The sequence below is a fragment of the Apus apus genome, chromosome 2, assembly GCF_020740795.1.
Source record: "Apus apus isolate bApuApu2 chromosome 2, bApuApu2.pri.cur, whole genome shotgun sequence".
In the NCBI taxonomy this organism is placed as follows: domain Eukaryota; kingdom Metazoa; phylum Chordata; class Aves; order Apodiformes; family Apodidae; genus Apus; species Apus apus.
The window spans coordinates 154,022,337-154,044,637 of record NC_067283.1 but is presented as its reverse complement, the minus strand read 5'-3'; positions in this window follow the sequence as shown (position 1 = coordinate 154,044,637).

The window sequence follows — 22,301 nt, the reverse complement described above, 5'->3', positions numbered from 1 at the left end:
GTAATGGTTTTAAACTGAAAGAGGAGAGATTTAGGTTAGAAATCAGGAAGAAATTCTTCACTACAGGGGTGGTGAGGAACTGGAATAGATTGCCCAGGGAGGCTGTGGATGTCCCCTCCCTGGAGGTGTTCAAGGCCAGGTTGGATGGGGCTTGTGCAGCCTGGTCTGGTGGGAGGTGTCCCTGCTCATAGCAGGAAAGTTGGAACCTGGTGATCTTGAAGGTCCCTTCGGACCTTAACTATTGTATGATTCTGTGATTCTATAATGTCATCTTTTTAAAGACGGACATAGATTATTAAAACCTGGTTTAGGAAATATTGCATTTACATGCACTAAATCAAGAGATCCTCTAGGATGTGAAATTAATAAACACTATTTAAGCTCCTCAAGGAAAACAAGCCTTTAGTTGCTCTTACCATAACCTCTCTCAAGCATAGTAGAAACAAGACCAAATACTGGGGACAGTTTCTCTTGCTTTATCTATGACTTTTATTTTATCTATATTTTTATTTTTAGGACTTTTAACTGCATGACTGATTTTTGTTAACTGTGCCTGTTTGCTGGGTACTCCATTTAACATTAAACAGGAATATTCACAGACACCATATTGCAAAACATTGTTGGAAATCCCTGACAATGTACCTTGATTTCTCACACTGAAAGAGACTTGATGTGAAAACATCTTCATGGTCTTATAAAGAAAATAATCAAAGGAACACAGGAATTTTCTACAAGGCCACCTGCTCTTCTTAGTCCGTTTATAGGAATCATGTAGCCTTTCTCCAACAAAAGCAAACCACTATATTCTTATTTCACTCCTATGTCCAAAGTCAATGCATTGTCCCATCTGTTTAAAAAAATATCAGTTTTTCCAGTAAATCATAGAAATCATAGAATGGTCTGGGTTGGAGGGGACCTTAAAGATCATCTAGTTACATCCACCCTGCAAGGGCAAGGACACCTCCCACCAGACCGGATTGGTCCAAGCTCCATCCAGCCTGGCCTTGAACAATTCTAAGGAGGGGACTTCCACAACCTCCCTGGACAACCTGTTCCTGTGCCGCACCAGCCTCACACTAGAGAATCTTCTCTAAAGTGTAACCTAAATTTCCCCTCCTCCAGCTCCCTCCCCAGCTGTCAAGTCAGCCCCCTTCAGGGACTGGAAGCCTGCTATAAGGTCTCCTTAAATACCCAATTTCTGCTTGCATTAATGTTTGTTGTAAAAGGCCTTGGTGTAAACCACACAAGTCTTTTAATATATCTGCTCTTTCTTGGATGGTTTCTGGGGTTTATATAATTGCTAAAACTTTCCAGAGGTAGCTGCAAGGCATCTCAGAGCAGGAAAGCAGTTTTAAGCTCGGAAGGAAAAACACAAGCCTGAAATTACATTAATTTAACATACTCTGTTAGGATTTGAGACATGCTGAATATTAACATCATCACCAGATACCTTTTAGCAGAGTATATGAACTGAGGACAAAAACCAGGGGAATTCAAAAGCAGATTGCCTTGTGGTATAGCTTAGTTATTTGGGGTGGGGTTTTTTCCTCCCCTTTTGATCTATACCGTTATATCTGTAAGGGCTTTATCACGTACAGCAACAAGCAGGTATGTTGGTTCTTTCCTACTGAAAACCACTCTGCTTTAGACTCTTAAGATTTCATTTATGAAATCTTTTTAATCTCTTTGTCAAAAATAGACGCTTCAAACAATGACGCTCTGAGAGCAACATCGTGTGTTTCAAGAGCACAATTTGATCCATAAACATATTTCCCTGTCAAGCATGATGATTACTCACCAAACACGAGGATGCTGAACACTTGACTTCTTTAGGTATTGTAATTTTTTCTATGTGCCAAGACTGGATGCCTAAAATGTGGTAACTGGAAACACGAAGAGAGTGAGTAGCTGTGCATGGTTTCCTTTCCCAATTTTTTGCTCCATCTCTGCTGCTGTGTGTGCAGAAACAAAGTACAGCAAGGAGGTCACTCTGCAGAGGCAGGGGTAATGCTTCAGGAGCTATAGATGGCAAAAACCTGAACACTTTTGTTTTCTGTTCTGGGGTCTCTGCAAAATATGGGACAAAACAACATCCATTTTTTACATATCTTCTCTCCTTCTGCCCAGTCCCCGCCTTCCACTCCTCCATAAAAGTAAAAGGGCATGAAACTGAGTTCTCAAGTGACCTGAGAACTTGGGGTGGGAGGGAAGCTTCTAAATGAGGAAGGTTAAATTAGTGAATTTCTCCATAAGATCAAACAAACCAGCTGAACACATACAATGCAGGCACTGAAGGTCGTACGGATGAAAACACTATGGTCTTCTGTAGATTACAGCTGGGTCTCACATAAAGGAGCTGAGTTCTTCTGTCTGATTTGGTGGTGCACAATTCAGCCATCTCCACAGAAGCTGAACATTTAAGTTCTTGCTACAGTTAAGAGGCAACCCAACAAACATTAGTATCTTCTTTTAAGTTTGGATTGATTTCACTCACTCCGTTGACTCCCTCTCCATGTGTGTCAGCAAGTCAGGTTGACAAACACACTTGAGCTGGGACAAACCTACAGTGCAGACACACACACTTTAACACAGCGAGGCCAGCAAGGTTGGATGGGGTTGTGAGCAAGCTGGTCTGGTGGAAGATGTCCCTTCTTATGGCAGCGGGGTTTGGAACTAGATGATCTTTGAAGTCCCTTTCAAATCATCTTATGATTCTATGATAACCTAGGATTTATCTGCTTTGATGGGTACAGCTTTTATCTGACTGGGGCCTAAAGAACTGCCTCTTGTCTCTCACTATGGCCTTGCTTTCATTTGTATCACTACTAACACTCCAAATCATAGAATCATAGAACAGAATCATGTGATGCTCTTCCAAAATGACACTAAAACCAAGAAATACAGAGAGATGTGAAGGTTTATTGGGCTGCATGCAGTGTTTGACAGCATCAAACTTGGGGTTGATTCTCAATACAAACAGGCTGAGGATTATTCACCTGGCTTTCCATGGTCACTTTTCCATCCATCTTTCCTTGCTGTATTTGCACAGGACAGATCTCAGGGCTGAGGCTGCCTTTTAGGCAGTGCATTTGCAACCCATTAGCCCAATGGGGCTGTGATCTCAGTGGAGAGTGCCAGCTGCTGTCATCATAAGAGCAAAAAGCTGTAGAGGGAAACAGGGGAGCTTCTGTGTCTGCTACCAGGAATATAAAAATAGAGAGAAACAGGCAGAGGGACAGATGGTGGAAACAACAGCATAAGTAACATTAACCCAATACACTCTTGTAGCATAAAAGCTGGGTTTCTAACCAAAATGAGTTATTCAGTAGACAACTTAAACAGACTGGAGCCTCCAGAAGGTGAATCTTCTCACTGTAATGCAGATAACTACAACAGGGTACAGATTGCCCAGGCTCCAGTAGCAACTTCTTTAAAATTCAGTTTGAAATCTTTTCCCCCTTCAGTGAATCTTGGTCCCTTTTTGAAATGGAAGGGCCAAAACCCATGTGGTTTTAGAGTGTTCTACTGAGTTGAGATCAAGACTGCTTTTGGATTCAGGAATTTTCTAACATGTTATGCTGGCACATTTGCCAACATCTCTATTTTATTGGATACAAACCGGTTTATAATCCATGTTTTCTTCTTTAATAAGAATATAGTGATTCCCTGCTGCTCATTTAAAAAAAGCTTTTAAAATTTTCATTATGAAAAAACTAAAGCAGTTGCCACTGATTTTTCCCCTCCCTGCCTTTATGCTGCCTGTAAATCAGATGCAATAATAACTTCTGAGAGGCTGAAAAGAGCATATTTATCTCCCTGGGAAAGTTATGAGGATGACAGCTCAGTGCTTCAGCAGCGTCAGAGCTGTTACATTTCCATTCATTAACTTTCCCTTTTTCTATATAAAACCACATAATTGGGACTTCCCTTAGTGGAAACATTTAGTGCATCTTTAATGGGTAACTCAGGATCACAGCACTTTAAGCTGGAATCTAAGAGTTATTGAGAGCTTCCTGAGAGCTGCCAAGTGCTGCGTGTTCCTACAGACTCAGCATCTTGCAGGATTAGATTCTCATCATATTTTTAGTGTTAATAATGTCAAATTGAAGAACACATAAAGAATTAAAAGAAGAACATACAAGGAATAAGTATCACAGAAGAAGCAACTTGCCATGACCAAAAATTAACTCAGAGGAACTAGAATCTGCCCAGAAAGAAACACCCAAACACACCTTGTCTTAATTCACTTTCTGATTTCCTGTGGTTTCTTTCCTGAGACACTTTTCCTCCCTGAAAGGCTGCAGTGAATCCTAGACACTGGGTTTGTAGTTTTTGCTGAAACTCAGAGATTTTCCTTGGGCTGTGGAGGGAATATGACCAACTGCCCAGACAACTGAGCTAATCATGAGTCTACTACACGGAGGACAGTCAGCCCAAAGATTACAGCTCCAAATCTACAGCCCAGATATGAGAGCTTTCATCTGTGACCTTAGCATGTGGGTTGTCCTGGCTCTTTGTTGGTCTACTGAAATATTTCTCAATATCCCTAAACTGAAGGATATAATATCCATTTAGCATTTCAAGGAGAATTTAAGCAGGGAAAAGTTCAAATATCTGTATTTGGCCAGGAGACCACATTCAGTGGTGCTACCTTTGAAAAGACAGCAGGAAATCTTTCTTTGCATGGGAAAGAAATATTAATTAAAAATTCCTAACATCTCATTTATGTCTCCTGACCAGGACAATCTTAGTGGTGCAACTCTACATTGGTCTCAGGCAGACACCTGAGCTGATTAACTTCATAATCTATAAAACTACCATTTACCTCTAGATCTGCCTAAGAAGATTCTCATTTAAACACAGACCCACTGCAAACCTTCCTATGTCTGCCAAGGTCAGGAAAGCATGAAAAGAAAAAAACCTCCCCTGAATCCCAAGAAACACTTCATCTCATTCTGATTCACTTAGTCAACTTCACTGCATTAAAACTCCCTGTGCTCTCCACTGCTTGCTGCAGTGAGTAAAGGGGTTAAGAAGCTAAGCAAAATGAATATGTAGCTCTTTCACAGGGTTATAATGGAAACTTCAAAGTAATGTGATCAGATATGTTCCAATATTCCCCAAAACCACTGCTGCCATACCCGTGATGAGTGAACACATTGAAATTTGAGACTAAATTGTGAGACTAATTCTGAGTTTATTGAAACAAACAAGGACAAATTGAGGTGCTGCTTTCTCTCCAGATACACAATCAATTTTAGAAGGGCTGCAGCACCTTCATCGTCAGTTTTTAAGCTGTAAATCACATCAGATATTAGACTTTTCACTTTGGCTATGGCTACTGCTGGGAACCTTGACTCCTTTTGTAGACAGTAAAAAAATAAGAAAAGCAAGAATTTGCATCTTAACATGGTCTGCTATTGTATAAAAACCAGAAATAGTCCAAAGTTTTGGCATCAGGACACTCTTTGGCACATTTCTAGGTTTGTTTCCTGACTTTTTTAGTGTTAACCACACTTTTTATTTGCCTGTTTCTGACCTCACATAACTAGCTCAGACACATAAGCTGGCTAAAATGCTGGGAAATTGTTTTGATAAGAACATTCTTTAGCCTGGAGAGCAACTTATCATCTTAGGATGTTAGAGAGATGTTTTTAAACATCTGAGGCCAAGGAGATCCTAAAATTCATGCCTCCCACTTCCTACACACAGTGCTGGGTAATTATAGTAAAGGTATGCATGGCCATTTACTTCTCAAGAGAGCTGATATTACACCAGTAGGTTCTGATTTAACAAAAAACTCAAGGTGGGCTCAATTTGAAGTGAATTTCAGTCATTAGTAGATCCCTTTCCTTTCACTAGGAAGGTACAAATTTCAAAATACTGAGTCTAGAGATAGAAGTCTTCTATCTATGTATTGAAATTATGGGGAGCTTGCTGTAAAATAATTCCCCTCCCCTCCATTTTATTTTGGGGATTTTCATCTAAAACACAGCCAAAATGATATTTCAATAAGAAGTACTAAAAATTCTCAGATATTCCTGACTTCTGTATTTAAAGGCTGGTGATCTAAATGATCTCTTAGCTTACTGGCTTCCTTTTCTGCATCCAAATCCAACAACCATCAGAATGAAGCCCATGTAATTCCATTAAGACTCTTGGTGTTGCTGCACCTCCAATAATAACAGCAAAAGTCAGTAATACTGAGAGGGGCAAAATGGGCAAAATTTGCTTCTCCAGATTCAGAAGGAGTCTTTTAAATCTGCCTTATAGCAGGAAGGAGAAGTATTATTACTGTGAAAGTTGAGACTTAAAAAAAGATTGGAAGGGAACAGTAGAAACCTGGAAAGTCTTTGCTGGTAAATGTCTACTGCAAACTTGGTGGAAATATACCCTTCATTATTTAATGCTGTTCTGTAGCTTGGCTGACTGTAATAGCAGCTTAGACCTCCAAACCACATGTGGACACCTCCACAGAAACATGTATTTTTATCTGTCTCAATTAAAAGCAGAATTTCAGTATCACATACTTCCCATGGCCATGAGACTCCACAGTGTTTCTCATCAGCTGGGCATTAGCAAAAATAAACATCCTGGTGGGTTACTTAAAGATTTCAGCTTTGATGCCCTTTGTCTGATATCTCAACAACAGGCCGTTCTCTGAATTACCTGAGGTTAAGTATCTCACTGAAAACTGAAATTCTTTAGAGACTAATTAATTTAAAATAAACAGGACCTGGGCTATACTAGAATATGATTCAGAAACTGTTCAGAGCAGGTTTTAAAGTTCTAGTTCACTAAGGTGAGTTTGTCCAGAAAACTTACAGTAACAGGCCCTGAAGCAGCTCACCTCTTCTGTCACAAACACGTTGTGGTGCACACATATTCCAAAAACCCAGAAGTTAAGCACTTTTGAAGGCCCCAGTGAAACCAAACCAAACCAAACCAAACAATATTAGCAAACTCCAACCATGAGAAACCTCATTTGACATTGGTTTTGAGGAAACACCGACTGGAGCTGCTTTCCTCCCTTTTCTGAAGCTGCAATGTTTTGAATATGTTTGTTCTAGAGTTCAGTTTGTTACTGAACACAACACTGTGACATGCAGGAGGTTGGACTGGAGACCTTTAGAGCAGCAATTCTATTATTATAGGATTCATTTAGTTTGTGATTTGTGCAAGTAAATCATTCAGCACCCAGACACAAATTATTAGCACAGAAAATAGACATTAAGAGACAGATACCTTTACAGAATGATTAATTTGAAAGAGTTGTTCCCAGAGCTCTCAACCTGTTTGGTAGAAAAAGATCAGTTAATCTTTTTTAATTTTATTCCAATATTGTGCCTTTTTTCCTCTAAATCCTGGTAAATCTGCCAAAACATTTTAGAAGACTACCAGTAAATGATACTACAGCAAAGATGGGAATGACCAAAATAACTACAGCAAATAGAGTGGTCACCTCTTCACTTTACTATGTTATTGCTATTAGTATTACAGGACCATTAGGGAAATGCACTTAGGGATACTTATTGAATTTTGTGTTCTTCCTGAATGGTCATCATGGCAGATGAAACAAAATTAAGATCTGAATTTAAATAAGGAAGGTGCTTTGGACAGGTTTTCACAAATCTGTCCCTCAAGACATGGGGCAACTCTGGTAATTGTACCCGTGGTCTTCTGGTTATATCCAAGCACAAATATCCAAGTCTGTTAAGAGAGGCTGACATGGCATCCTAGGATAGCAAAAAAAATTGGGAATAACCTTTGGGAGCCTTAGAAAGAAGATAAGAAGCTACGACCTCTTACTCTCAGAGAATGGAGAGAACAGGGAGCTGGAACAGGATCACAGAATCACAGGATCACAGAATCACAGAATCACAGAATATTAGATTGACAAATGATAGTCAAAATGACAAACTGGGACAATGACATTCACAGGAATAAGGCAAGATTTCATTCTGCAAGCCCACCAACAAAGCATTTGCAAGGAAACAGTAAAGGCAGTAAATGACATTTGGGTGAATAAGTCTGATCTTTTTTTGCTATCTCCTGCTATGGAATAGGAGAAGCCCCAAAACCAAAGAGATTGGATGTACCCAAAGATGACCCTGAAGAAGTGCAAATATTGGGGGAAAAAATGTATGCTGATCTCAAAAGCATCATGTGTCAGTCCCAGACAGCATCACATGGGTAGCATGTAGGCTGAGCCTTGTGAAATAAACTTACATTGTTGCTGCTTACTCTGTATCTGGTTTAGATAAATTCAATTTCCACACTTGTCAATCCAGTGTTGTTCACCAACTTCTAACCACATCCACATAAATGCAGTGCAATCATTTTCTGAAAGATGTTACATGTAAACCTGTCAGAAGGAGCTGTGATATCTCTGATTTTTAAGCACACTTCACATTTTTGAATGCAATAAATAAATACAACAGCAGTGACTGAGAAGACTGTAATTAAGACAAAAACTTCAATAACACTTGATAAAAAGAATGAATACATGAGATGCCTGGAAATACCTGTCATCTGTATATAGTAGCTAGGTTATTCCAGAAATACAACTGAAGATAACAACAGCTTAATTCTCAATTGCTAGCACATACCTTACACTTCAGAGGTGAGATGTCCTTCTCTCTGAGTACAAAATATATCCTCAAAGAAGACAGCAGTTTTTTTCAGTTATTATTATTCCAAGCCTGTCCTGTGTGTATGAAAGAAAGTGAAATAAAGTGTACAGCAAACTCTATCCCCATCTTTACCTTGTAGTAAAAGAAGTATCAGATTTTAGAGAGTGAAGCAGTGGCATATTTAGCCCAGGGAATATGTTCAGTTGCCAATACTGAACTCTGTTGCAGCAGCAGTTGTCAGAAAAGACTCATGGAAAGCTTATCACTCCATGGGGCTTCTGGCTGAACTTCATGCCTTTTGAGCCCTGTTTTCTACAGATTTAAGGTTTTTTTCAGTGTGTTAAATTTTCTATATTTTGCCATAAAAAGAGGAGTTGTTATGACTGTTGGCTTTGTTGGGTTTTTTTCTTTGGTTGGGGTTTTCTTGTTACAATTCCAATCAAAGACCAATCATAACTAAACAAATTCATTCAAAAGGGATTTACTGTTAATGAGAACTGAATTCTTTCTACTCTCAATAAATGCATGCCTAAAATCCTAATCTGATATGTAAGCTCAGTTAGAAATTGCAGAAATATGAAACTTCATACCAGGGAGTTGCTCTGAACTCTTTCCATCTGGTCAAAACACCAGGCTTCTTCAATGTGATTGCTCCAAATCTCTGACAGAGACTGTTTCACAAACATCTACTTTCTTCCCAACCAAAATCTACACAAATAATCTGAGAGGAGTAATGTCAGTTTACATATGCCATGTGCTAAAAAGGCACTGATCACATTCACACATGTGATACATTCAGGTGTGGCTCACGGTGACACCAAGTGCAGTCACACAAGTCCCTGTGTTCTTCTAGACCTTAAGAACAGGAGACTGTTCCAGTCCAAATAATCTATGTTGCTTCATTTTCTCCATGGAGAATGAATTATAGGCCAGGATACATGGAGAAATCCTTCATACACTTGGCAAATTGTAGTTAGGCTTGCCAGGTGTTACAGCCTTTCTGAAAGTTGATCCAAGGGTTATATGTGTGCTTGAAAGTTGTGTGACACTAGCCCAGTGTCCCTGACAGTGTTTGTACCTTGAAAGTTATGAGGTATTTCTTTCAAGCAGTTTGTGGCAGGGTAATGAGAGGCTAGAGACCATAACATTCAATTATGTGAAGTGTGTTATGTATGTGTGTTTTCATGATTTGTATTGATTCACGTGCGTGACAGATTGGTTATAAATTGGGTAATATATTGGCTTGTAAATGAAATATATTGGATTGTAGGAGCATATTAGGTGGTGTATTGAATTCTCAGGGCCACTATGACATTTTATTTGTGGGTGTAAAGAACCTCTGCTATTGTGTATGTGTGTTTGGTATAATTGCCTTACAAAGGTGATACCTGGGTCATTTATGGAAATATATTGGCATCACAATTTGTCAGGTCATTGAGTGTCCTTGCCACCATTGAATTGAAAGGATGAGTCTGTCTCTCAGAAAGTGAAGAGTCTCCTCCCAAGCCCATGGTCACAGCTAGCAAAGCCTTGTCAACCTCACAAGGAAGACATCTGCTGGTGCCTAGACTGACATACCAATCATCCTTCAGGTCTGAAGCTAGATAATGTTATTTTTAGATAGCATCAAGACCCCCACCACCAAACCAAATACAATAAAATAAATAATTTAAAAAAACCTCAAAACCACACAAAAAAAACCCCCTTCCTTATGTGCCACTGAGTGTAGTATGACTCATATATAGATATCTCTCTGAAGAGAAAATGTAAAGGAACAAATTCTACTAAGGAATGAGAAAGAAGTGGGGAATTTTGAAGGCAAGGATGTGAAACAATTGTTACTTTCCTTTAACAAAAATATAGGTTAAGACCACAATTTGTCTCTTTACACTGTTGTGTTTGCCTGGCAAAAATGCAGAGGTAAATGCAAAAAAGTTTGTTTCTTCTAGAGTGGCAAGTGGAAAGAAGATTTATTTCACCTTATTATTTATACAACTTCTTAGAGCTGCCAAAGTATTTCAATAATCTTTATAGAGCTCAATTATACCGTAGCCAATTGATATGAGTGATTTCAGTGCTTTTTAATATGCTGTTTAAAATCTCCAGTGTAAAATATTCTTAATGCATGGCATAAAATATATAGCAATCTCTTTTAATGTAACTAAGTCCTGGCTTCATTTTGTGGCTAAAATGCAGAAAGGATACAGATTGAGTTTGCATTAGTCTTCAGAGATGTTTACCTCTCTCCAGCTGAAGCTCTGTCAGTCTTTCCACTTCTAATTTGGCAATGAGTTCTCGTACTATTCTATGTTTACTTACGTTTCAAGGAATAATTATTTTTCCTGGTCTTGGTTTTTGGCTCTTCTTGGCTGTGCTTTGTGTTAGGTATCTTCATCAAAGTACTTCCTCTTCGTTTTAGCTTCTGAAGACCTGGTGTTCAGTTAATTGATGGCACGTCTATCATAGTGTGCAAGTGGTAATTATGAATTTGTTTTGTCCTATGGGACTTACCTGATATTTACCACCTCTAAAATATTCTGTGGGACTCAAAGCTTGGCATCAGTATGTACCTACCTGGTATCTTCTTTGTTATCTCATCCTTTAGACAAGTTTCTGTGGAAGAACAGGGGTGGAGGCTAGACTTGTCCCCAAATAAGTAGTGATGAACACTTAATAATACTGGTTTTCATATAACAGTTGGGGAGCAGTCATTGCATAAGGTGATGCATCATAATTTTTCCTCTGTGCAGGAAATATTGAATTTAGGTGGCAAGAGATGAAGCTTCCAAAAATGTACACTTGATTTCACTTGCTTGAACACTTCACACTGTAGTAACAGGACAACAGGGAAAGGCTTTAAACTGGAAAAGGGTAGATTTAGATTAGACATTAGGAAGAAATTCTTCACTATGTGGGTGGTGAGACACTGGCACAGGTTGCCCTGGGATGCTGTGGATGCTTCATGCCTGGAAATGTTCAAGGCCAGGCTGGATGGGGCTTGGAGCAACCTGGTCTAGTGGGAGGTGTCCCTGCCCATGCAGGGGGGTTGGGACTAGATGATCTTTATGGTTTCTTCCAACCCAAACCAGTCTGGGATTCTATGATTCTATGAATCTATGATGCTATGATGCTATGATGCTATGATTCTATGATTCTATGATTCTATGATTCTATGATTCTATGATTCTATGATTATGATTAGCCACGATGACACCAGTCCTTCCCTTTTGGGGGTCTTGGAGTTCCACTCCCAATGTCCTACGCATGCCATAATCTGAGATGTTGTATATTCTTTGTATTGTTTTTTTCTGCTGCATAGATCTGCCACCAGACACTGTGCATTCCAAGTCTCTGAAGATGAAAGACACTTTGAATTTTGTGGGCACATGGCTCTTGTACTGCTGCTCTTCTGAACTTTCATCCATATGTCTTCTGAACCTGCAGTATACAACCCTGAGAAAAACAACCTGTCAACACAGCATTCCTATGGCTGCACCACAAGCTGATGCCAGAACCTGAGGTTCATCCATCCCTCCTGGGGCATCTGTAGAAAGGACAGCAACAGTCAGAATTAAAGAGCAACCCACAGTGGTGGCGTGCAACCTGCCTAGCAGGCTTAAGCATGTTTAGCAGTCTAATGTTTTCTGAAATTCAGATTTCATCAGACTAACAGGATTTTCACAGACGAGCAGGAGCTTGCAATCCACCACTTCCCTTGGGAGACTATTCCAATGTCTGACTGTCCTCATGGGGAAAAATTTGCCTCTTGTGTCCAATTGGAATCTCCCCAGGAACAACTTGTGCCCATGACCCCTTGTCTTTTCCATGTGACTCCTCGTAAACAGGGAGTCTCCACCTTCTTGGTAGCCACTCTTTAAGTACTGGAACATGGTCATAAGGTCTCCCCAAAGCCTTCTCTTCTCAAGGCTGAACAAACCCAGTTTTCTCAGCCTCTCCTCTTTGTGCCTGATTAAATAAGGAAGAAGCTTGTCAGACCACACCTGGAGTGTTGCCTTCAGTTTTGGTCCCTGCTCTACAAAAGGATGGGACAGGCTGGAGAGGGTCCAAAGAGGGGCCACAAGGCCCTCTGGGTGACACCATCTCCAGATCCAAAACTAGAGTCTAAATTAGGGGATGCATCTAGACTGCTTCTGAAGAACAGCAAGACTGAATGGAAAGGTGTTTCAGAGAGGAATCTCAGTTTCTTCTAGAGACACTCAAAAATGTAGTCCAGGGAGCCTGTGGATGCCCCATCCCTGGAAGTGTTCAAGGCCATGTTAGATGGAGCTCTGAGCTACCTGATCTAGTGGGAGGCTAGGCTACCTGCCTATGGCAGGGTGTTGGAACTAGATTATTTTTAAGGTCCCTTCCAACCTAAACCATTTTATGATTCTATGAAACGGGAGCAAATCTACAGTTATTAGGTGTTACTAACTAGCACAGAAAAAGCCACGTTTGCTGCACATAGTAACTCATAATGTAGTGTTTTGCAAGACTTTACTACCATCTGGAAGTTTCAGATAAACTCAAAGGCACACTGCTTTATAAAATAAATTAATCATAGAATCATAGAACCATAGAATCATAGAATCATTGGGATTGGAAGTGACATCTGAAGATCAACCCTGCTACCAGAGCAGGATCACCCAGAGCACATCACACAGGAACATGTCCAGATGCGTCTTGAAAATCTCCAGAGAAGGAGACTCCACAACCTCTCTGGGCAGCCTGTCCCAGGGCTCCATCACCCTCACAGTAACAACCCATCTGTGTTGTAACTTGGTGCCATTTTCCCTCATCCTACCACAGGGCACCACTGAAGAGACTGGCTCATTCTTGACATCCACCTTTCAGGTATTTATAGACATTAATAAGGTCCCCACTCAGTCTTCTCAAGATTAAACTGCCCCAGGTTTCTCAGCCTTTCCTCCTGTGACAGATGTTCCAGTGCCTTCATCATACTTGTAGCTCTCTGTTGGACTCTTCCAGCATATCCCTGTCCCTCTTGAACTGGAAAGTCCAGAACTGGACACAATATTCCAGATGAGGTCTTACTAGGGCAGAGTAGAGGGAGAGGAGAACCTCCATTGTTTTCCCATGGATAACTTGTTGTCCACCAGGATCCCAAGGTCCTTCTCCATGGGGCAAATGAAACATACATTTCATGCAGCTGATTTTCATAGACTCTTCACTGTCCCTTTTCCACCGTGTATTAGTGCCTTTCTGATTCTTTCACTGCTCTTGGTGGGATGCTGTGGAAAGATAACATCAGCTTGCACTGCATGCTTCATGTAAAGCATATTCTTAGCAATTAGTGGACTCTAATTGAGCAGAACTAAATAATGATGTGTTAACTCTGTTTACTATGACTCAAGGATTTACAAAAGATAACCCACTTACAGCTTAAGGTGCCTGTGCTAATTGTTTTCCTGAACAATACATCCTTCAATCACCTTTTCCATTACCCACATAGATTAATTTCATTGTCTTTGAAAGGAATTGACACTAGACTTCATTCTTCTATCATCTCATAATAATGCCAGTGGAAATGCAGCAAGAGGTAATTAAATCAGAAAAGGAGATAAATTCTACATGCTGCACAAACAAAAATTAAAAATCCAGGGAGGTTTAGTCAATAGTACTATAAGCTTAATCTTAAGATACAATAATAGGGACATTATCCAGCTTTGTTTGTAATTTATTATCCCCTAGTTTTTGACTGTGGACAATGCTGTCCATAACTCCTGAACTAGAGTAACTGATAAACCAAGAGAAATTGTTTGTACCTAAAAAAGTAGAAAAAAAGTTATTACCTTGACATATGGTGGGAAACAGATCATAAATGTTAACACTGTGATGAGACCTAAACAACTGGGCCACATTTTCAGATAAAGAAGCCAAATTATTTCAGTTCACATCAAGTCCAGTTTTTCTGTATCGTGAACTATAAAAACTCCTTGTGCAAAGAAAAGAGGAGAAAAACCTTTCAAGATCTTCATTGCTGGACTTTGTTGAAAATGTCTTTGTAGACAGTAACTAAGGCTTAAGCTACTGTGTCCCATATCTGCTGATCATCTTGCTTGGAAACTACATAGAAAGAATATATTGTTTAATCATTTTTTTTTAATATTTTTTTTTCTTCCAGACATAAATTCTCCTTAAAATCTGAGCTATGAGTGCAGAAATTTTGTGTTAGTCTTTCTATAGTGTTTGATACAAAATGACTAAAAGTGCAGACCAGACTCTTGGGACTGTATCATAATACACATAACTGATTGATAAAAACAGTGATTAAAAATAACAGCTAAAAGTAACTGCATCCCATTCAGGTGAGAGCAATTAAGTAGAAGTAGATGGGAACATTCACAGGTTTTACTTGCTATAATCCCTTAATCAGAGAATCATCAAGGTTGGAAAGGACCTTCAAGAACACTAAATCCAACCATCCACCCTACAACCTCCAACCACTAAACCATCTCCCTAAACACCACGGCCACCTGTTTTTTGACCACCTCCAGGGACGGTGCCTCCACCACCTCCCTGGGCAGCCTGTTACAAGGCCTCACCACTCTTTCTGTGAAGAAATTTTTTCCTAAAATCCAGCCTGAACCTCCCCTGGTGCAAGTTGATTCCATTTCCTCTTGTCTTATCACTGGTCACTGGAGAGAAGAGGCCAACACCCACCTCACTACAACCTCCTCTCAGGTAGTTGTAGAGAGCAGTGAGGTCTCCCCTCAGCCTCCTCTTCTCCAGGCTGAACAGCCCCAGCTCCCTCAGCCTCTCATCATAAGACTTGTTCTCCAGACCCCTCATCAGTCTTCTCTGCATCCTCTCCAGAGCACCTTGATGTCCTTCCTATACTGCATGTATAGGAAGCACATGTCATATGCAAAGCCCTGTTACCCCTGTCAGTTACTAGAAGTTATATCAATTTTGTGGGGGAGACAGAGTCACTCAAAACTTCTGGGTGACGAAATGCTTCCTTTGGATGGTTGAAACTGAAATTTATGTTCAAGAAAAGACCATCAGCTTTGACATTTTTTATTCAAATGTCTTTTCCAATGTCCAAAAACAACTCAGGAAGTTAGCTACGTGTGTAGTATATGATAATATATGGTACATGAAGAAACACAGTTCCCATTCAACAGCATGGATTCCTGAGGGAATTAAGTCAAATAAAGCCTTCACAAACTTTTTCCAGAATGAAATTCTTAACAGTATAAAGACTCTATACAAGTATTTTGAGTTCCAGATCTCATGTGAGGCTGTAATGTAAGTTCACGTGTCACTGGTGAAGAAGTTCTTATTTTTAATTGGTAAGAAAGTTAAATATTGAGCAGTAATAGGGTATCAGACCATAAACTAATTACTAAAACCAAACAATATTTTCCTCAACAGCTTCACATCTGTCTTACCTAATCTCCTAGATTGTCTTTTTTGAGGGCAAAGAAATTCCACCAGGATAAGAGTTTTTACAAAAAGCAGAGGATTTTTACATGCTGGATTCTCTTTTAAGGGCAGTCTATGGGTGGGCAACACCACAGGTTGAAGAACTGAGACAAGTCAGAGTTGCATATTGTCCTCTTACTCTTACAGAGACAGCAGAGAGTGCCAGGTCTCTAGACCTACCAAGCTCTTACGAATTGTCCCAATCCAACATCATTTTTAAAATCCATCTGGTAGGAAGGGCTGTGCTGCTACTAAATGCTCTTTTTTTTTCTGCAGTGATTAAGTTTCTCAGCTATGTCACTTATGACCTGATTTAGAAATTAATCTTTGAGAATGCTCTTTTTTTTGCTCTTCTGTCTTTGATGACACAAGAAAAAATTGTCTCTGTGGGAAAATTAGTTCACCTAATCAAGGAATAATAAAAATACATTTTTAGAATTAGAGTTAATTTGGCTTTAAACAGAACTTTTATCATGCTTCATTCTCATTTTTTTGTGATTTCAGACAATTAAGATACGTTCTTCATTTTATTTTATTTGCCAAATAGTGTCTTAACTTTTGAGACTTGGCTGAAAATATGGCCATAAAATACTGGATTTTGCCATTTTCTTTGAAACATCTAAATACAGTATTTTTTTAAATATGAAAAATCCTGTTCTGGAAGGAACATGTAGTACAAGGTCTTCTGGATCTGTCATAGCACAAAACATTGTAAAACAACAGTTTCATGCACATTTCTTTGGCTGATGCCAGTTTAAGCACCTTCCAAATCTGATCCCATGTTCCTGTATCAGTTTGATCAACAACTCATGCAGCCAGGTTGCACAGCATATCAGAAACCAATCCAGAATACAAGAACTCACCAAAACCATATTTATTATTCAGTTTCAATAGAGCTTTAATCCACTTTACCAAATGGCTGCCCATAGAGCTGTTCCAGCAACAATGCTGGCACTTGTTAGAATAACCAGCTGAAAACTTGTGGGACAGGGGAAAGGAACTGAAAGGCAATTATTTAAGTTAGCTTCAGCAGCAGTGCCACTCGATGTGCAAGCATGAAAATAGTTTCATTTTGCTCTGAATATGAACTTCTTTATATGGAAAATATATGCAAATTGACCAGATGCACTGAGAGGGGGAAACATAGAAACCCTGATTTAGTGAAGTACTTAAGCACACTCTTAAAGTTAATCATGTGCTTAAGTCTATTCACTGAAGCACTTGACATGTGTATGCTTTTGCTGAGTTAATGTAATAAAGCACAGACCATAATGATAGTCTTAGGATAAACAGACAGGCTGAGTTGTTAAAAGCAAAGTATGCATGAGCTCCTATTTCCTATATCCCATCCTAAAATAGGTCTATGGCAGAGATGAATCTCATGCTGCAGCACTTCTCCCTTTCCGTTGTGTAGTGAGGGAACTCAATGATGAGTTTAGACTAGACAGCCAATATTCACAAGGCCCAGATTTGTTGGTATCACTTGTGCATCACAGACTGAAAGCTGTCTTGCTTCCAAGAAGTAACCTACCCTGCTGGCCAGGAGATCTGGAAGTTTTCCAGGAGAAATATTAAAAAAGAATGACATCTGATAAACTGTGATCTAACACCACTAAGTAGATGTCCAACCCTATGGAATGATAGAATCATAGAATCACAGAACACTTCAGGTTGGAAAAGCCCCTTGGGATCACCGAGTCCAACCATCATCCCTGCTCTACAAAGTTCTCCCCTAAACCATCTCCACCAACACCACATCCAAACCACCCTTCAACACATCCAGGGACGGTGACTCAACCACCTCCCTGGGCAGCCTCCCAATACTAGGCCCTTATTAAAAAGTAATAAAGACCTGCTTTCTGCTTACTGCCTGTCACAACCTGGGTAGAGCAACCCAGGGAGACTCAGATTAGACCCCCTTGCTTTTTGAACTCCTTCTGAGAGAAAAGGCTCAGTGCAGCTGGATCCAACCTTAGACTCAATCCTGCCCCTTTCAGAGAGAGTGATTAAAATGTCACAATCTGAGGAAATGCTCGACTGTCCAAACCCCCTGATAGGATTAAGGTGAAATGACACTCAAGGTCTGTTTTTGAATATTAGGTTTAATTAAAGCTATAGAAGGAATACTGATACTTCAATTGTTACCTCAGGCTGTACGATCATAAAGGTTGATTATTTAGATCATGAGCACAATACAGATACGTTCAGGCTGCACAACCTGAGGGAAAAAATGTGGTTAGGCCTTGGGTTACTTAGTGATTTTAGGAAGGAAGAGAGAGAGACACTCGGAGAGGGAAAGTTTAGAGAGATAGAGAACAGAAAGTCACCAGTCCTGAATCCAGCGTTGGGCCAGCCAACAAGGAAGAATTGGTATCAGTGAGGCTCCCAAAGCCCACGAGTGCAGCCCCCTGTTTTGCAGGACTAGTTTCCTTATTTCACAAAGATGAGTAAGAGTGTTTGAGCCATGAGACCGAGCAGCTGGAGTGCCCCTCCATCCCCTCTGCCCCTCATTGTAGTTATCTCAATCCTTGTACATGCAGGGCATAGGCCATATGCAGCCATCATCCTTGTCTCCATCCTCTCAGGGAGGCCTTTTGTAATGCAAATGAAACTTTATTCTAGGGTTACAATCTGGTTTCCACACGACTTCCCTGCAAGTGCAGGTCCTGAGGGTTGGTCTCTCATGCTGCCTCCTGACAAAAAAGGTGGACCAAAGGTTATTTTCAGACTGTAGCTATTGTTCCTAGGATGAACCTAGACCTCTGAACTCAAAGAAGCATTGGTGATTCAGAGAGGTATGAGGAGAACACAGACCCCTATTTCTCCTTAATAGGGTCCACAGGCATTAACTACTAATGGTGAAAGTGTGCTGTAGGTGAAGACAATCAAATCAACCTTTGCTTATAGATGTCTGCACGTGCATGAGGTGCCAAAACTCCTGTGATATGCAGAATGGAGCTGATCCATGTACTCATAAGAGCCTAGAAATTGAAACAGCTCATCCTAGAACAGGTAGTGCCTGGCTGTTCCAGCTAAGTTCTTTCTAGTCTTTGTTTATCATAGTGAGTGTATCTTTCCTGATTATGCTGAAGAAACTGCTCACACATGGGTACTCACACTTCAGCATCTAAATCTTGACCTGAATCTCACCTTCAGTGAGCGGAATTGCTCAAGACACTCCTGTGAAACAGCACACAAAAAGATCATTTGGTTAATAACTTGTTCTACCCTCTTCCTCTAGGAATCTGATACTGTTGGAAAACAGGACACTGAGCACAGTGGATCCTTGTTCTGACCAACTCTGTCTTTACTCATCCTCATGGTATGCTGTTCTGGTACACTGACTTAGTTTACTGAGTCAGTGACCAGTGGTGGGGCTTGAATCTTTTATATTTCGTGTCTTCATCAGAATTTTATCTGTTGTCTCACTATCCACATAAACCCATCACTTTCCTTCCCTCTTTCATTGCTTCATGCAGGAGATTACTCACTTGGTATTTTTTTCACTTTTTACCTGTTTTTCATGGCTCCTAACAACCAAAGCCTATTATAGACTTGAAAACTCATGCAAAGACATTCATAGAGATTCTGGGACAGGAGCCAACTATCATTTTCTACCTTAGATGCTACTTAATGTTCTTTCAATTTATTAATCTTAGTTTTTTTTCCTCTCTTTTTCCTTCTTTTCAACTACAGCACTGTCTTTTCCAGGGCTTAATATCCCACCTGCTGTGTGATGAAGGTATTGTACTCACTCATACCTCATTGCACAATACAATTAATATTCCCATTAAATTTTCACTTCCATTTTAGCAGAGTGAATAAAGCCATACGTGCCTTTCATCAATGACTGTCAAAAAGGGGAAAAAAAGGAATATATCTACTTCTTCAGCTCAAAGAAAAGCCAATAGGAAGATTCAATGTGTTCCTGAGAAGACCATTGGATAAATATAGGCCAAGTGAATAGAAAAGCAGGTTAATATTTCCTGTTTGGAGAGGAGGTAAACAAGGAGAGACAATTTTTGCAAAACACTTCATGGACTGAAATAGAACAAACAACCTTTACTACTCCCATTTAATATGTCACATTCCTCAGAAGCACATTATAATATCATATATTCAAGCTACATATTCATGATTGCAGGCATCCAGTTGGCAAATTACTAGGAAGCTAATTTCAAATGGAGGTGAAGTTGTCAATAGTTTTTCTGTTGATAAATAGTATGTTTATGTATATAAACAATCACAGAATCACCATGCGGAGTTGTCTGGCAAAAGCTCACTGGTGGTAACTGGTGGTAACTGGTGGTAACTGGTGTAAGTTTGCACTTGGAGCAAGTGTATGAGAGTTTGATTTGCCAATTGTGTTCAAGTTACACAACACGCCCACAATATTTTATGCAATTATTCTGCATTCAGTTTTAACTGGACTTGATAAACTGCAGGACAACATAAAATAAGACCCTTTTATTTACTCCCTTATTCATCACTCTACTTACACTCCTTTTTTCACAGGAATAAAAGGAACCTTTGACACACAAAACATGAAAAAAAGTTTATTCTTGCAACTTCTGTCCCCTTATAAATTTTACACGGTGGTGACTGAAAGGGAGTTAGTTCTGATTTAATGACTGATCAGTAACAAGTCTTTTTTAACACAGCTGCTTTACAAGGCAATCATGCAGGACTGATGTCTGCACTGGCCACAGATACGTAAGCTGAATAAGAATGTTGGACACAGGTATTTTGCTTGGTACAAGAATAAATGGATGCAACTGCATCGACTTCTCCAACATATAATTTACAGATTGAACTTACTATATCTGCTGAATAGTAATTACCCATTATAGTCTTGTGCATGGAATAGATGTGAACTGCTATTTGAAACATGGACGGGGGTTGTAACTGCTTCCAGTGGAAGAAAGAGCTTTAGATAGAAATCAGTATGACCATAAAATATACTAGATTAGGATTTTTAGGAGTTAGTATCTATAGAGTGCATTCAAGAAAATCACCCTGGCTTCCTGTCATAGATAATAACCTGCTCCTTCGTGTAGTCAATGACTTCAGGATGTGATTCATCTCCTTAAATAGGCACCTACATTTGGTTCAATATAAATTCTGTTGAGCAGCTCTTCATTGACTCATAAAAGCCTGCAGAACAAGCTCTGATGCAGGCAACCCATTGTAGCTAGCTGGAGTTAGGTGAGGTGAGTTCATCATTGTTGTAAGGCTTTTGTTTGAGCATTTAAACTGATGCTACTCCTGTGTGCAAATTTGGCTCAGATTTGGGGGTACCTAGGTGACCAAAGAGCCTTAAGAAGAATAAATATCTATTAGTACAGAAAGCAAGTGCTGTTCAGCATGTGTACTCTGGCATTTCAGCTTTTACTCTTTTCGCATTTGGCCCATTCAAGGCACACAGCTTCTGTTTGCAGAATTCTGTGTCTTTCTTCACCTCAAACTCTGCAGTGGTCTATGAAGTTACACTCAGTGAGTTCTGCTTTTGGAGAGTCTTTAGCATCATTTCTTAGGCAACCATGTCTCCTCTTCTCACACTCCATCAGACCGTAAGAGCTCTTTGAGCATTTACATGCTCACTTTCAAATAATTTTGCCTCCATCCTATTACAACCAGACCCTCAGCACAGTTTCTCTGAACATGAATCAAAATTGGTTTAAGACTTTATCACTGCTTATCTTTCCATATTATGAACTAGTGTGGGAAAGTGCCATAAAAATGTTTCTTTTTAAAATATCTGAGTCTCACAGTGGTAAATCAATGGAACAGAAATAAGTTTTATATACCTTTAATATGTTGGAGATCTTTGATCATGATCATTCCACAGTTCATGATATTTTTTTACATGAGAATCAATATCTCTTCATCAACTCTGGCTTGATGCTACAAAAGAAAAGGTAAGTGAGTTTATGGATGACTAAAGGTTAAGTGTATGTGGTATTAAAGAAGAATATCCTACAGAGTCTGCTTGACATTTAATGTCAGATTTTTCTTAAATTTACTACAAAGTAAGCTAGATAAAGAGAAAGAGTTTTTTTTATCAACAGATGAATATCTGTTTGAGGTGGCAAACCAATGGGTAATTACTGATATGGGAAAATTCCCATGTAAATTGTATGGTAAAAGATCATGGCAGTGTGGGAAAGCAAATTCCTTTGCTCCAAGATGCAGGTCACCTTGTGTAGAACTGCTGAGTAA